Genomic DNA, 16,947 nt, shown 5'->3' on the forward strand with positions numbered 1-16,947 from the left:
AGTCAGAGCGTAAGCAGTAGTCAGTCCACTTTAAAGAAAGTTTCTGTTTCTGCTCCCAGCTGTGCAACAGGCTGCTCCTAAGCAGAGAATTTGTATTATTTGTACTGAAGTCACAAGCTGGCCACCCACCACGCAGGTTTCCTACCTGCTGCTCCACACCAAGGCACACCCTGCGTGCAAGACACCAGCACAGGCACCTGTCAGCCCCCATGATTTGTGGCCCATCTGACAAGGACGGCTGGAGCCACTGTTTACAGCCTGGTGTCACTTTTGGCTGTGTGTGTTCCAGCTGCTGTTGTTGGGAGCACTTTCCTTACCAGTTCAGATCAAAGGCTGCACCAAGACAAACACATGAGTTTCACAAGGCAGTCAGCTGTGCACTATAATGAAGGTGTGCTCGAGATGTTCCTTAACATTTCTCTCACTGTGCCTAAAATTGGCATCAGCTTGTGCAAGGATTAAGATCAGGTAGACGGGAGCTACCAGCCACAATGTTGGCACCAGAAGAAAAGGTGACTTTAAGCGAGACTTTCTAAGTAGTTTTGAATGCACATAAAGGACCAAGCCATAGTTCTTACTCAGCTTTCTATAGTGGACCAATTGCAAAACAGCTTTTTTTATTACTTGATCAGATACACGGAGTACTTCAATATCTAGATACACAACCTCATGGCACACGACAGAGGGTTTCAAGTGGTCCTGTAAAGAAATCCTTCATGCTTCGTAACTACACCATTTTAAAATCAGAAAAGCAATTAATCTTGCACAAAGATCCAACATGCACGTCTTGTTAAGCAAGAAACAGTGATGCACGTGGTGTGAGGTAGAGTCACTGGCCAGGCTGAAGTGAATGCAACAGGAGTCAAAGTTTCCTGCACCATTACCTTCCTGGTGACTCCTAACTTCAAAGTTTTACGAGGAATAAGACAACAATTTCCACATTTGACTGTTTCACTTTGAAAGGAATGTAACCTAGGCTTAGCTATTTTCTTTCCACGTGTATCTCGTATAGATATATTTATCATCAAGTGATTTTTCCTCCTCCTCTTCCCCCTACTTAACAGCTCTTGACTTTGTGTGGCCCCTCTATGCCAGTATATTGTTTGTGCTTTTTGTAAGACCCTACTTTAAAGTATGACATGTTTATGTAGGAGGCGTTGATGGCTAACACAGGCTTCGGCTCAGTAGGGCGTTTGGGATGGTGTCACAGAGGAATGCTCTCCCCTGATTTATGAGCATGTTACAGCTATTCAGGTGGAGTGGCAGGACCTGGCAGTAAGCACCATCATACAGATCAAATGTGTTTTAAATTCATAGATCAGGCTGAAGCACTGCCAATCGCCACAGAGTTGTGGCAATGGCAACTAAGCCCTCTATTTTTAAGAAGAAAGCAGTCTCTGAAGACAAGGAGTTGCCCTCCTCCTTAAGCCTTACTAACCAAAATCCTGCACTGTTCTTATGAACGCTGTTCTGCAGTTTGATGATGGCCTATGTGCAGATTCAGAGACAGATGCTTATGCTAGCCTACAAGTTTGACATATTACAACATTCTTTTCTTAAGACAAGTCTGATTCACCTGACTGTTTCCAGATATTTAACGACTTGAGGAAAATCCTTCAATCCTTCCCCTTTTAATCTGCTTTATTTATAATGGATAGAAGTTTAAGAGATGTTCTTTAGAGGCACATGACTGAAGCTTTCATGTTTATAAGCCCATTCACTCTATACTGTGCTCCACTATAGAAAAAAAGCTTTGGAGCATCACCTGCTTCCCAGCAGCCAAGTCCCATGCTCAGTGTTTGGCTGGATCCTTTCTACGCAAGGGTTTCTTTAACGTCTTCAGCTGTCAATGAAGTAAGTTCCCCTCATTTCCTTCATTGTGTGAACAGCGTTGCAGCTTGTTCACATCTGTGGTTTGCACCTTTCAGAGGTGTGCAGCTCTATTTCTTCCTTATGCTGTTATACCTTCCTCTGATATTGTCAATTCGGCAACACAACTCTGTAAACCTATTCTCATATGCAAACCTATGCTGAATTAAGACACCTCCCAAGAAGTAACAGGAGTGCATTTTTGTAACATTTTTGTAAGAAGGGGAGAAGAAAAGTATGAAAACAAGTTATTCTCAGCATTTCTCATACTAAAAATCCTGGACTTGTTTAAGTGAAGCCATTTAGGATATGACCTGTTTCTAGGAGAAAGGTATAATGACTTTACTCCTAAAAGTCTGTTTAATAATTAAGTGAGCTTTATGCTGCTGCTGTCGCACATATAGGGAAGGAACACATCGCAAGGGAGAGGCTCCCTTGGCATGCATTGTTTCAAGTTAGGGAGTTACTCATCTCTACAGCGATCAAACAAGCAATACAACACATCATGAAGAAGTCTTCACTAATTGTCGCTGTCTTGACCAACTCAAAAGTCCTATAATCTTTTAATGAAGGCAGAACAGCACTCCCTTCCCCCCCCCCCCGGCCCCTCCCCATTAGGGTTAATAAACAGACTCAGGATTCAGCTCAAAAAAAACCCAGAAGACCCAGCCAGAAATAGGGTGATGAGCAATTCTGTACATAGCAGTTACATATGCTGATAACCAGCCTGTGGTGCACGACTTCAGCCATTCCACGCAGGTTTCCAGACAAGCAGTTCATGTTTACACAAATAAAGGATGATTAACTTCCACACAGGTACCAGTCGGGCAACAGAGGGAAATGACAACATAGTCAAAACCTGAAAGAAACAAACTACTTCAAACAGACCCAGGAGAAGAACCAAAGTCTCAGTGCATTGGAGCATACCTGATTGCTGCTCTTCCATAAGACGTTCAGCTATTATTGAGCAGATTTTGGAAATTACTTTTAACTTCCTTTTCATCAGCTACAACTCCAGAACAATAAATCAAGCTTCAAGGGTCGGTTACATGCATTATAAGCATAATAAAAGGCAACAGAATCTGTTACCATATTTTCTTACACTCAAAAAACCACCAGAACCACAACCCCCCAGAATAACCCCCACTGGCCATACTGCCATTGTATCCTTCAGAAATGACCTAGATCATTAAAAAGAGATCTCACCTAGACCTGAAGAGATCTAGAAGCTGAATGATTTGGAGAGGCCTGGTGAGCAGGTTCCTCCCGCAGGACTCATAGCTGATCTCTACCAGTTCCACTGACATTCACCAGAGGGTGCTTGTGAGTTTACAAGGCCAGGCTGCGTAAACCTGGCTGGCAATCCCACTTTGGGTCCAGGCTGTGGGAAAGGAAAGAAAAGTTTCCTTTTTTCATCTACTGAAATGCTTTTAGCTCCTTTCAGATTTGTCATAACAACAATACACTTAAGGAATAATCTAATGCTGGCTTAAACCTGTGTTCATAAAGACTGATAAAAATGCCTTTCTCAATGTGATATGCTACACTGACGTATTGCAGCTTTCGGTATCTCTTTCATTCCCTTATGGTGGATGAAATTCAAAGGCATTTCACAAAGTAATCGCTAGCCCCAAGTGAGGTTGATAAACCTATAAATCTGGATGCACAATTAATATGATGTAGTGAAAGCTAATTAATTGCTCTATATCCATCATCATTCTGCCATTACAAAGTTCCTTCCCCTTCCTCTCAAGGGCTTTTTTTCTTCACTGTATACCATTTCTGACTTCTTTCCACTGATGTCCAATGCTCTAAGGCTCTCTTACATGAACGTAGGCTTTTTCCCCAGGCCTACTGGCATCATTTCCATGCATGCTTCTCTGAACTGAACACAAGTCCTCAGTGTCTTCTGGACGTGGCTCTGTAGATATTTTCTGCTCCTGCTTCACTCTCTGAGGCCTGTTCTGAAGTCAGCAGAGACAGGAGCAAGGTGCTGCAACTACCTTCTCTCGGTATTTCCTCTCCTCCTGTTTCAGTGGAGGGGTGACAAGGTATGGAGCAGACTTGAATCTTCCTCATGCCCCTCTCCTTTCCGAGCAGACCTCTAGGCACACCCGCAGAGAGGCACCACACTAACTGGCAGCTGGCACTGTCTGTCTCCCAACAGCAGGGCATTAATAACCATTAACAAAACGCTATACAGTTCCAACATGATGTCAGTGGTATTAACCTCTGTCATTCCTGTATCAGCACCAGTGAATGACTGGTTTTCTTTTTTTTCCTTTAAAACTTACCTTCGAAATATTCCATACTGTCAAAACCAACGGCGGCTACTTAGAACAGCTCTTATTTTCCAATTTCGAAAATGAACTACCAGTTATCAGTAGTAACTATGTGGAGCAACAGCTGAATTTATCTCATTCATAATTTCTTAATGAGCTTTAAAAAAAAATGAACCAAAGCAAAGCCTTCATCCCCTACAGACTTGTGATCAGCTTTTGGGAGGTACTAAGGATTTGCCACCTATTAGAGAAAATAGGTGCAAGAGATTTGGGAGTTTTCTGGAACTGAAAGTTTATGAGCAAAGTACTCTGAACTGCTGTATTATAGAAAATCTGCTACTGCTTTCAGGAGTATGAAATACAAGCATCTTTTCTCAGCTCAAACTAGTAACCAGAGCACAAGCAATTCTTTTGAAATGGTATACTCATAAAACCTCTTACAATCTTACAGTATCTAGGTATGCATTGCTTCCCAGCTCAAAATAAAGTAAATGCAAGGCTATAAACAAATCAGATAAGATCCATAGGGAGAGAGAGTTAGTATCATTTATTGCAGTAATAGAGATAACTGGAACAAGATACAGTTTTCCGTGTATTCAACCACATCTACATTCTTAGATCACTAATAGGAACACACCTGCTGAATTTCACTGTGATGATTCAGGGTCAATATGCCTTAAGATGATTTGAAAGACTGCTGGATTTTCAAGACTGTCCTTTTCTTGTTTTTGTAGTTACAGATTAAGAAGGTTGTATTTCCATTGATTGTATACTTCGGTATTTACTGACAAACTCGAAGATATGAGATATGAGTAATCCAAACTCAGGTCAAGTGCAGTTACATCCCCCTATCTCCTGCAATGCTTTAAGATGTCCACTATCACAGTGAAATCTTTGGTTCTAGAAAATAGGATGGGGCCATCAGGTGAATGTCTACATGGCAAAGTAGTCCTTCCCATCTCCGGGTCTCACGCCTAACAGCTATCACATTTAATAGGTACAGGGAGTGGATGTACAAGACCAGATGGAATGGGAATGCAGTGTATCAGCCACACGATGCAGTTGTTTATCCAACTTGGGTTCAACCTGGTTTGGTTTTTTTTAAAAAAAGCTTTACCTCTCCAAAAAACCCAAAGACGTTCATGTGATGTAGACCTTCAACTGAAAAACAAAAAAGGGTATAGAAGATTTGCCACTTTTGATTCCTGTGTGTAGAGCAGTTGGTCCCAGAATAAAAGCAAGGATAAACCCATCTTCTCCATGAATGACATGGTAACAAGGGATACTGCCACCAAAAGCAAAGTCCGCTCTGTACCAGCTCAGTACAAACCTCCATCACAAGGAGCGTTTCAGGGTGAGTGAGCTGAGAGCACAGCACAGATACTGCACTCAACGTGGAAGCAGATGACAGGAGGGAAAGGATGCAACATTTGCAATTCTTCAGCCCTGTTGCAGACCTCCTGAGAAAGTGTATGCTTCAGGTTAAATCAGGTCTTAGACACCTTTTACCAGGCAGTGAACCAGTCAGCAGCACCTCAGTGAGAGGCAATCCGCATCCCTGTGGAAATGGCAGAAGATTGATTAATTTAATTCCATGCCCTTTCTCAGAAAAGATAGTAAGAGAGAGTGATGGGCAAAATTTGTCCAAATGTACCAGTGTCTTCTTCCTTCTTTGGCAGAGAAAAGGAGAAGCAGATTCTACATGTCCACCCCTCCCCTGGTCACAGCAGTCGGTAGAAGCAGGGGGGAGAAGGGGTTTTCTGCAAAGCCTGTGCCTTTGAGGCAGCAGAAGGGCAAGGGCTCAGTTTTACGACTCTTGGCCCCAACACAATTTACCATTTACAAACTAATCCCCCTCCGTTCGAGAGCACAAGGCCTGCTAAAGCTCTCATGTCCACTTCTCTGATTCTTCATTGTCCACACTAACAGAGAGAAGCCGAAGACCTAATCGGTGTGTAATTCAATCGCTGTCCAGGCTGTGTCACAGCACAATGCTCTGCTTGTAGTGCCACGGGTTAAGTCAGCCAGCTACTGTTATGCACCACAGCAGGTGTGAAGAATGTCACTCGGTCTAACTGTATCTTACCACTCTGTCAAGGTCCGTTTCTGACGCTACTTTCACTCACCACTTAACGATTGTTTTTCCTACCGGCAGCAAGCTAATTGTCAGCTGTATGGTAAAAGGGCACTTGCAGTATTTTTGACCCTGAATTGGGAATTCCCGCTCAGCATAACATGGGCCTCATACACACTAAAACCCCCTGTTCTTCAAATCCCCAAAACATGGAGGCCTGCTAAAAAGCTCTTTATTTCTTTAGTCTTAATCCAGCAATTAATAAGTTATGACTTACTACACCCAGAGTGCTTCACTCTGTTGTTCCTCACCAGACAGCACACTGGACGTTGCCATGCACCCTTTGAGAATGGCTTGAATCCACAAAGCTCCTTGGTACCTAGTTACATTTAAATCAGCAAGAGACAGACACTTCAAAAAATTCTTATCCGCGTGTAGGTGGTTAAAAATCTCTGGAAAACAAAATTAAATGTGCCACCACGCTTAAATACAGATCTCAGGCCGCTCTGAGAATGGCAGTTGTTGTTTTTTTTTTAAAAAAAATTACTACTCCAAAAGGAGTCGAAAGTTGCACTTCCATTTTTTTCTTGAGTCATACCACAGTGCAAGGAAGTTGAGGATAAGCAGTACAGAGGAAGAAGGCAGGGCAACACCTGCCACTTCCTCGCCAGCGAAGCAGCAATGGGTGTGTGTATCACCCAGCCATGCCACAGGGCAGATAAGGAGACAGTGGGGAACTATTGCTGATAAACCCACAGCAGCACGAGTGACCTGTAATAACTGTAATTTACTCTTAAGTGGCAAAAACATAGGGACAGTAACCAGGGGCACATCAGAGGATGTCTTCCCCTTGCACAGATGTACATCACGCACTTTAAATAGTCATGCGTGATGTTTCTTTCCATGTATAACAGCGAAATGTCCAAGGGATGTGAGCACAGAATGAGAACAGAAACCCGCTATTTCTAATGAATCTATTTTCTTAACAGCCTTGAGAATTTCCTTCACATAGAGTTTCTGATGCTGTTTCTCTAATTCCTTAGTTTTCATGTAGAAGCAATACAAATAGGAGAACTACCTCATGGAAGAGCTACATTGGGACAGAAATTATACAGGCCTGTACCAGCAGGAGTAGTTTTTCATCTGAAAGAACGAACAACTGAAGTCATCTGGATAACCTGACTATTCCAAGACGAAGATAAACAAAATGGAAATGATTTCTCTGCCACCACATAGATGATCTTAAATCAACGTATTTGGCTGTCTAGAGTATTTCTATGTAATTCTATACAAAATTATGGTTACCAATCTTACCTAATTCTGTAAAGGGATGAAATACTTTGTCACACTTTCAAATCCTGTGAAGGCAGCGAGGAGATGAAGAAAGACGATCCAGCCTCTTACCACTTGCTACAGAAAAGGTCATAATATTCATTACTCAAAATATGAATTGGACATCTGTATCTACAATGTTTAACAAGTCTTGCTTAGTGCTGAAGCCAAGCTGCTCATTTCACCCATACTAGTCTACTGTCATCATTGACGGCTGATTTCCAAACATGGCCAGATACCAGTTTACATGGCAGGGGTCATGAGACATTCTTGCATCCTGAATCAGGATTTCGAAATGCCATGTGCCAAGCCTTAGAAGCATGCAGAGCATTTGCAACTGAGCACCTGCATAAATCCCATTTCCTGACAAAGACAGGCCTCCAATATTCATGTTTTTCTCCTGCTCTTAGGCCATGCTGTTACAAAATGTGGCCTGAATAATCCCTTTATAGCTACACAGGAAAAGGTCCTTACTTCGCATTTACTCCTACTTGTGGAGGTTCAGTGGGAACTTGGTTGGCCAATCAGCAAAGATACACAGACTGAAAAGCCTGGCTGATGGGATACAACCAAAACCATTCACAGGGTAGGGATACAAAGCGGACATGCAGGTTAGCAGAGAAACTGGAAGGCCGCTGGCAACTTTAGTGAATATATGTAAGAGGAGAAGAACCTAAGAAGTCACATTAAATTTGGTGTTAATGCTGACAGTGGCATACACAGACAGCCAAAAGAGTGACTAGTGGATGCTCATGGAAAGGGAGGCCAGGAGGGCTGTCACTGGTAGCATGTGAGTAATCAGAGAGTGCGGGACTGCACAGAGACCTCTCTCAGGTCAGTGAGAACAGTCCAAGGGGAATAAATTAGAGGCAAGCTGGAAGAGACATAGAAGGGGCTGGTTGTGAGGCCAGCAACGGGAACAACTTTGAACAACTTACACTGTAAGACTCCCTGCTCTGCAAGGCACTCCTAGAGTACCTCCTGCTGCAGGTCTGTGTTGCCCTTACTCTAAGCTGCCATCTTCCCTTTGAAGGCTGTGATTCCCTTAACCCAAGAAACCTGCATCCTTGTCCTGTCCCTTCACTCTAACCCTGGGCTGCTGCTGCTTTACCTCTGACATGGGCTATCTGAGCCCCCTCCTCGTACTCTGGCTGCTGCCTCCCAACCATCCACATCTCTGCGTGCCCCCACATTGTCTCCTCACCCTCCATTCCCCTGACACTGTCCCCTGTGGCTGCTTCATAACCCCTGATGATCTCTGCTTTTGTTTTCGTCCCTTGCTGCTGGCTTTGGCAGTGTGAGCGTGAGGCCCAAGCTATCATATGTAGCAGACTATTAGCCCGTACACTGTTCCGCGCCTGATCTCACTTTCGCTGGGCTGCTCACTGAAGCTTTAGACCAATGACACTGAACAACTGTGAAACACTATCAGCCCTCAATAGTTCTCACACACTGCCATGTACCTGTATCCTATCTTCAGCTGACAATCTTGGCAGTTTAGAGATCAACCATTTTTCATGGCCCTGCTGGTCTTTAGTGGTTCCTCAGACTCATTTTGGGAACCACCATCCACCAGGGTGCTGTGGAGGCTCAGTGCACGCAGAGTGACAGCCACTATTTCCCATTTCCACAAGGAAATGCCAGAACAACTTTTGTCTGCTAAATGCTGGGTATAAAAATCAGGTCTCTGTAGCACATTCCCTTTTCCTTCCCTCCTGATGATCAGCTCTTCCTCTGAGTACTTCAGGGGACCCACCCCCTCCTCTTGGCCATGACAGTGTACATTCAAACAGCTGCTAGGGCTGGATGAAGCACCTGCTCTGGGCAACAGCAGCTGGAGTTCATTTTGGGTCCAAAGGGCCGAGGCCAAGCAGGCTGACTGCATGTGCACTAATCCAGTATCATCACCAACTCCACCAACAACAGGTGCCCCTTTGAAGAGGGAGGGAAAAACTATTTGGGGAGGAATCAGAGCTTTATAAAGAACATTATGGGCCAAATCCTCAGCTGGTAGATGCTCAGTTAAAGCATGTACTCTCTTGAAGTTATATGAGTAATGCTCATATACATCAGTAAAATATTTGGCCCACTCTCGGTGCTGCATTTCTTCTCTTTTTGGTTTTCCTAAGGATTTTTCACCTTCTCTCTTTGCTGTGCGCTGACCTTCCTCTAAAAAAAAGCAGAAAAGAAACCTTCCTGTCCCTTGCTTTAGACCAAACAGTTGAAAGTCACAAGCTGCATATATTAGACTTCAACATCCTCCTCTACATAGGTAACACAATCTTACTGTTGCCTGACGTGTCCCTCAGTCCTGCTTGAGTCCTGGCGTCTAGATCACGAGCAGGCATCAACAGGAACAAGGGTGATCCCATTCTGGAACAAATCAATTAAATTAATGAAAATGTCTATGTTTTTTATTTTCTGAGTCCTACCATTCTGAGCTCCAAAGGTCAGTTCCACAAATCTGGTCGCACTCCTTGCAGTTACTCTTGTGCCTGCTTCTAGAGAACCTGGAAGCTCTCTGGAGCCTGAGAATGGAGCTAGCTTCACAAAGGCAGCACCACAGAGCACTGCAAAAACCACACTGCTCACACAACATGAGTAAAAGCAGGCTTTCCAAATTCCTGTTTATATACTATTAGAGGAAAACATGACCTCGCTAAAAGCTGCTCATGTGAACTGGTCACAGCCTTCATAACTTTGTATGCCAAAGTTTATTTTCCTGAACTGCACACATTTTAATTCACGACTTTCTGAGATTTAGATTTGTTTAAGTCACTTTTCCCTTGGGACCATGTCTCAGCTGGGTTATATTACAAAAAGAAGCAAAGTGGACACAATTGAAGGAGCAGAGCTGGTGGTGAGAATAGCACAGGCAGAAAAAATAGTCTCCAATCCATAACAATTACTGGCATCTCATCCACATGTAGACACAAGTGTAAATTGTACTGTGTTGGCTTGCCCATTTAAATAAGTCTCCGAGAATTTCTCTCAACAAACACTGCAGTACAGGCTAGACAACACCGTTTCCTCACCAATGAAGAGACATTGACACAACCACACAGGAACGTCCAGTGCTACAAACATATTCTCAGCTGCTGCAGACTCACGGATTCTCTTTGAGGCTTTAACCACAGCTCCAAAGTTGGAAAACATCAAAGCATATATAAACATACAAAGAAGGTAATATTGCACACTTATGCATCAGTTTTGTCCACGTATATGCCTGAGGGAAACACATGGCAATCACCACTTTGCGCACTTAATACTGAACAGTATGGATACCTATATGTTACTGCCCTTCACAGTCAAAGCCATAAAACACTCCTAGCATCTGACAGGTACAGAGCTCCTCCTAACCCTCTGAATCCTCTCTGCGGCTTGCTGTCACTGGGCACATTTCACGCAGGCCAGCTGCACAGGATTTATTCAACCAGTTTTGGAGTATCAAAGCTAACTCTTTTTTGTCTGTGCCCCAGGCAGGCGCTTGGTATGCAGGATTTAAATCAGAGAACAAAATGTTCTGTGAAATTTGTAAATACTCAGTACAGTAATTTCTAAATTCTAAAAAAGATAGCAACTGGAGCTAGTGGTTTAAAAATCAAAAAGTAAAGCATTTCACTGCATCACTGTGAGTAATGCCACTGTGTCCTGAAGACCAGAATAAATACCTTCCCAAGATTATCAATTAATGGTGCTGACTGCCTTAAGTGATAGGAACCAAACACACTCTGAGTTACACCTCATAATTCCAATGAAATCAGGAGAATGCCCAATTCAACAAGTGCTCTGCTCAAAGATGCTGAAATTGAAAATAATTTGCTTGATCCTTGAAAACTGGCACAAAAGACTTTGCCTGGGACATACTGCCACAAACAGACTACAATCTAACACCTACCATTGTAAGATTTTTATGATGTATTTAAAGCCAGTAAAATGGAATTAGGAAGAAAATGATAGGGAAAGAGATACCCTAGGGAATCATGACACACTACGAAGGATAATATGTAGATGGCCTATAAGAGGTGTTTTGAGCAGAAAGGAGCAATAAAGGGTCATTTGTGACTGGAACTAGAAGAATTACTTCATCGGAATTTGGCATAGCCTTTAAGGTCTATGATGTTTGAGTGAAATTATCCTCTTCTGTTTTGTCTGATTCACCACCACTGAATCCATATTAATACAAAATTTAAACCAAACATCTAGCTGATGAATGTTCACATTAAAGTTTCACATAAAGAACCTTTTCATATTTTTTTTCTCAAGCAGTTTCATTTAAACTTTGAAAGAATTCTTTTTCAAACAAAAACTGTGAAAAGGGTTCATTCATTATTTTTTGGTGAATACCAAAGCTAAAACATTTAGAATAATTTCCTCTTCACCTGCAAACATTTCACACACCTCTCGCCACATCTGTGGCTTTCATTTCTTCTCTCTCAAGCCAAGTAGCAAATGGCATCAGTCAAACCATTTAATTCCCAGGAGTACCTGTACTTCAGAAGCAGGTGCTCCCGGTACTAGCAGGGACTCTATGAACATTGATTATCAGTAGCATACAGCAGCAAGACAGTAAATGGTTTCTAGATCTTCATCCCATGCCTGTAGTTTACTTCTGCTAGCCCAAATATTCTGAGTATGTACAGAGTGTATTTGCTCACGCTCACCTCGAAGATATAAGTCTGATGCTCCCTCAAGGGCCACGTGGAGCACAGAGTGCACCTACCAAAGTTTACACTGCCTGGAAGGCATTACCTAAGGTCACTGATTTCAGATGGCACAGACTGTACAAAACAAGGCACTGCCTTTTTCAACATGTCAAGTCTTATTTTCTCATTTGCCCAAAAGTAAGTACAGATTCTTATCCACAGCTGTGGAAAGGAAGGTAGAACAGAAGGGCAAGGTATACAAATTAAGACAGACTCTAGGCAGTTTGGGATTGCACAACCTCCTTACGCAACACGTTGCCTGGGGTGCGCCACATGTTTTCAGAAATGCCACAGAATCTCCTTAAATTTGCTCCAGTGCTGAGACCCAGTGGCTTCAACCTGCAATAAGTGACTGGACTTATGATGCAACAGACAGATGGCAAGGATGAGCCTTACGTTTGATGGCCTGTGCTTTTTTAAATGTGGCTTGAAATAACAATTGCAAGGCAGATGAACCTTGACAATTTATTCTAACTTACTCTTAAGCACAGCTTCTTTAAAAAAATCAGATGGGTAGTATCAGCCAGTACTGCTTGAAATTAATAGTCCACTTATAGCTTAAGTGTATTTATAAGAGAAGAAATGGAGACTGAAGGGCCAAATATCATGCTGCTGACTAGGCTGAAGCTTGCTCAGCCTGGCTGCCGGCCCTCTGCAGCCAGCAGGCAGAGAGGCAAGGGTCTTAAAGACACAGATGAGCCTAGTCGGCACACCTAACAATTCTGTACATATAAGGAAAAAAGACACGGGGAGAACAACACAGTGCAGGTGAATCGTCAACATTTAAAATTGCATTGGAAAGAGTGATACATTTTTAAGGTAAAATAGTAATATATGGCTCCTAGACACAAGTTAGTAGAGGTCACAGTGCAATTTTACCTGCAGCCCCAGCATTAAGAAGTCAACGCGCATGCACACAGTCACACACACACACAAACATGGCCATATGCAGCTTGACTTGAGATGCAACAGGATAGCTGAAGGTGTCAAACGAAACCAGGCTGCGGCAGGACAACAGCCATAGCCAAGAGTCTACCTGTGCAGTTAGCTGAGATGCAGTTACATCTTCCAGGCTCGACTGCAGAGCTCACACCCAGTCCCCAAAGCTGCTGCTGGGATGGAGCTTTCCTGAAGGCCCACAGAAGGGAGGGTGGGGAGCAAAGGGAGAGGATGAGTCTGCCTGAGCACTGTGGTTGTGGCAGCAGCTAGAAACAGCCTACAGGGAGAGAGAGCAGAAGGGAGGGGCGCCCTGGGGACTGGCAGGAGGGTGAGGGCAGGGCCTATGCAGGCAGGATGTGCCCTCAACATCAAAGTCCCAGGGCAGCTCTGAGCATCAGCCACAGCGGCCACAGAGGCTCCCTGCTGCGCTGCAGAGCAATGGGCCTCTCCGGGACCCTGCAGCACCCTGAGCGGAGGCTGCCTGTCTCCTCACGGCATTACCTGAAGCAAACTCTCTGCTACTGGAAGGGTCCCATGGTAAAAGCAAGTGTTAATTACAGATAAACTAATTTAAGCACTGCAGAGAAGAAAATTAAGAAACCCTTCTATACCTGTTCTGTGACACAAGGTTAAAGATAAGCTTTGCTTGTATTTCAGAAACTCTTATGAGCTTGTCTTCTAGGTTTGTTTTAGACATGGCACAGACATGCCCACACGCTGTGGGCATGTTCTGTTTGAAGGACAGATCTCAATCAGTAAAGTTTCAAAGAACGCTATATATATCACAATGGTTTATATTATCCAGTGTTTGGAAAGTTCCTTAAGGAAGAAGTTCATTGCAAACGAAGACAGACAAATGAGCCAACTTCTCAGTATCTGTGCCACGCAGACCTGTGTCAAGGAAGCCTATGGAACTGAACTGCCCCAGATAAAAGTTACATCAGAGGCACAAAGTGTTGCAAATTTATCAGGCTACTGAAAAAACTGAACGAAGACAAAAAAGACATGGCTGTTTCCAATACAACTTAAGAACATCCTCAAACATCTCAAACGGCTTTAAACAATGCAGTAATGAATGTTTTGCAAATACAAAATTATCAATGAGTGGAACAAAATCTTTTACTCTCTAGAAAAGGAAATCAACGGAAAACTACGCTTTAGAGTATTCGAGGTGAGCGCCAAAAAAAGGCACTTCCAAAATTACTTCCCAAATCAAAATTAATACAAGTATTTTACAAACAGAATTTCATTGCAATACCTCCTTTTGGTAAACTGAATATATATAAAATACATGTAGATACCGCAGCACCGTATAGTAATTTTCAGTACCTGTAAGCCCAAAAAATAGGCTCCTGTCTGCTCCGATACCAACAAGATTCTGACTTCAAAGGGATTAGGCTTTAACTTTTAGTTTTGGGAAAACCTTCTTTTGTATCTCTAAGAGATGCCAATTTCACAGCACGACAACGAACTGGACCTTTCCAATTTCCCAGTGACATACAGGCAAAAAGCATTTTCCAGAATGTCCGCATCACAGCCTGGTCACAGTGCTATTGTCACCCCAGGGCCATCTCATGTTTTGCTGATGACTACTTTTACTGTAAGGGAGTTAAAAAAAATTATTTTTCTATGCTTATTTAAATAGTAACCTCCCAAATTTCAGGCTGCTTTTTTAACTTAATGAGTCACACAGTGCAAAAAGGCAACAAAACAACCCAGAAGTCTTGCTGGTTTTTCCTCCATGCAAAAAGGAAATAAAAAAGAGTGGGATCAGATAAAATAGTGAAATGAAGCACCTGTTGAGAACAGAAAAGCATATAGAAAAATGGGTTAAGTGACTTCAAGTCTAATATAAGCAATTGTGAATTCACTGGCATTCATATGAATCATTCTCTATTTCCTGCCAGAGATCTTAGGTTTCACTTAATTACAAACAAACTCATGAAAGAAGGCGCCTAATTCACAGGCATACATATCATACATTTTATTTCTTACTTTTTCCTCACATAGCCCTCTGTTTTCATCATAGCTATTGATGGGCACTGAATGATCACATGAGAAAAAAGTTTGGCAGCATTAGACACACTATTTGCTAAGCCCATGAAAAATCCGTCACAGCTAGAAAGAAGCTTACAGATGGTAGCCGGATACAAGCAACAGCCACAGCTCTTGCTACCTGTGGTTAAAGAACAAGCAATATCAACTCCAGATTACAAAGCGCATCTTAAAAAGCCTGGCTTTAAGTGAGAGAGAATCAAGGTAGGAAATGGCCAAACACAACTAAATGTTTGCAAAGTAGTCTCAGCAGAAGAGACGTTTTCAGATGATTTCTAAAGCCTGCTGACTGCAACAGTCCTCTCTGCTGCACTTTGCCAAAGAATGAAAAGAAACAGGGAGGGAAGGAGGAGGGGATAAGAGATGGTGTGGGAGTGTGTGTAAGAGAGCTTATTTTACTGGAATTTTAATTGCAGTTCTGTATACCATGCTGTGGTTATTTGGCTTCCCACTTTGCCATACACTTTCAACACTCTTTAAAATGTGTTGCATCAAATCATAGAAATTAATAAAGACATCTTTCATCAAGGCATGTGCCTACCATTGCGCATTTAAATAATCCCAGATTATGGGAATAAACAGGGTCAATCCTGTCACCAACCCTATTTCCAGATGTCACCCACCCTTTTTGCACATAACTATCTGCTCTTGCTTTCCCTCAGTCAAGATCGGTCAGTGTCCAATCCTCTTCACCCCAACATCAGTTCATTGAGGAAATCTGTAAAGTACCTTCATACTTCAGGATTTAGTGAGAATAACCCAGATTCACCTGTTGTATCAAAGTCATATACAGATATTGCTACCCCAAGCGGGTAGTAGCTTTTCTAAAGCACATAGTCTGGGAGAAAGATGCAAGACTTTCCCCTTCAGTTTAGGGCATGTAGGGAAAAAAAGCAACCTATCTTAAAAGCAGCCCTAGCTGATAGCATGCAGCTGCACTTATTCCATGCCACGTTGAAATACTGTAACTAAGAAACTGAATAAAGCACTTGTTCCCCAGGATACAGAATTTCTTGAAAACCAAGACTTGAGATCACAAGTTTTTGGAACAGATGAGCTTTTCCTTAGTCCAGACACAACTGGCATGTGACACTACCTCATTCTGTGTAGCAAGAACCCCTACATTACTTTGTAATGGAATTTTTCCACAATACATTTGATTACAGTACAAATTACAGGTATTTCCTTGAGTTCTATGAAGCACAAAGCAAAATAATTTTAACAGTGTTCTCATAAAAAGAGGGTGTTAAAGAACATACAGAGATTAAGGAAATTTAGAGTCAGTTTTGAGATCAGGCTCATACATCATAGGTGGCCTTAAGAAATGTCTTTGTGTCTTAGTTCTCCATCACTGAAATGGCATAACTTAATACTGACTTCCAAGGGACCAGGAGACCACTAATACAGATACAAGCATCTATGAGCTGATAAGATGAAAAATTATTGTCATAAACGCCCAACTAACAAAATACAACTACAAACTTTTCCACAGAGACACTAGCTAACTTGCTTTCTATTGCCATTTCACACTTCAGATTATCTGGACTGTCTACAGAAAGGAGGTCATCAAGTATACACACACACAGACACCACACTTGCTCTTCCTCTTGTGAGGCTGTCAAAGGATTACTCTGGGATCATAAAACACTATTTTACCGGCTAAAACAAAGACAGTTGTAATGGAAGGAGC

General features: G+C 42.5%; 1 long non-coding RNA gene across 26 annotated transcripts in view; it reads right to left on the minus strand.

Annotated features, from left to right (window-relative positions):
- Positions 1 to 16,947, minus strand: part of LOC128908839 (uncharacterized) — a 69,346-nt gene that overhangs the window by 40,252 nt on the left and 12,147 nt on the right. For 4 of the 26 annotated variants that reach the window (XR_008466136.1, XR_008466128.1, XR_008466115.1 and 1 more), the window contains 2 exons: positions 9,845 to 9,930; positions 4,682 to 7,635 (listed from right to left, as the gene is read on the minus strand). The exons of 13 other annotated variants lie outside the window; for them this stretch is intronic. This is a non-coding gene — a long non-coding RNA (uncharacterized LOC128908839). Of the gene's footprint in view, positions 1 to 4,681; positions 7,636 to 9,844; positions 9,931 to 13,299; positions 13,480 to 16,947 lie in introns of those variants that run through there. 9 more of the 26 variants (XR_008466134.1, XR_008466117.1, XR_008466116.1 and 6 more) reach the window with 9 other exon arrangements.

Source organism: Rissa tridactyla, chromosome 4 (genome assembly GCF_028500815.1).
Source record: "Rissa tridactyla isolate bRisTri1 chromosome 4, bRisTri1.patW.cur.20221130, whole genome shotgun sequence".
Taxonomy (NCBI): Eukaryota; Metazoa; Chordata; class Aves; order Charadriiformes; family Laridae; genus Rissa; species Rissa tridactyla.